Source organism: Sinocyclocheilus rhinocerous, unplaced genomic scaffold (genome assembly GCF_001515625.1).
Source record: "Sinocyclocheilus rhinocerous isolate Xijiao unplaced genomic scaffold, SAMN03320098_v1.1 scaffold9905, whole genome shotgun sequence".
In the NCBI taxonomy this organism is placed as follows: Eukaryota; Metazoa; Chordata; class Actinopteri; order Cypriniformes; family Cyprinidae; genus Sinocyclocheilus; species Sinocyclocheilus rhinocerous.
In genome coordinates, this window is record NW_015646491.1 from 7,992 (window position 1) to 8,707 (window position 716).

Sequence of the window (716 nt, forward strand, 5' to 3'; positions counted from 1 at the left end):
TGTTTCTCATGCTGCTGAAATAACAATATTGTGAAGTCTTCATTGTCTAATCTGTAAAATGGAATTCATAAACAGTTCATGCTTTTCCCCTTGAAACAAGACAGATACAATTCACTCATTCATATGCTATAAAATATGAAAATGTGTTTTAATGATACAAAAGAGCTTGTTTTATTAAAATCAAGACTTAATAATATCTCATATCAAAGCAAGGTTTTTTTTCAAGGACACTGTGTGTTTTGTAAGGTTTCAAGATTGGCCAATGAAGGAGTTGATGTTCAACATGAAGTCATCATATTTTTGTGGTTTAGGGGTATCATTTGATGTTTAAATGTGAATATTAAGATCCTGGTGAATGTAAATGGATAGAGGTAACAACTAATTGATTTATTAAATCAATTAGTTGTTTTTAAAAGTTACTGTGATACCATAGCAGATGCACAGCAGACATATACTGTTCTGAGATGAGAGAAAATAGATCATTTGTGTTCCAATGATATATCAAAATACTTAAATATGAATCTTGAATAAAAGCTTTACAAACAATAACATACTGTTTGTTTTTCAATATTGCACCCTGTTAAAAACACCTTGATCTCTGTTAAAGATAAAGTTAAAAAGCACATTTTGATAAAAGAGAAAAGTTGGGAGTATGAATCAAAGCATAGCTCAGAAGGCTCAGAAGTAATGTAAGATTCATGAATGAATCTGGGGGG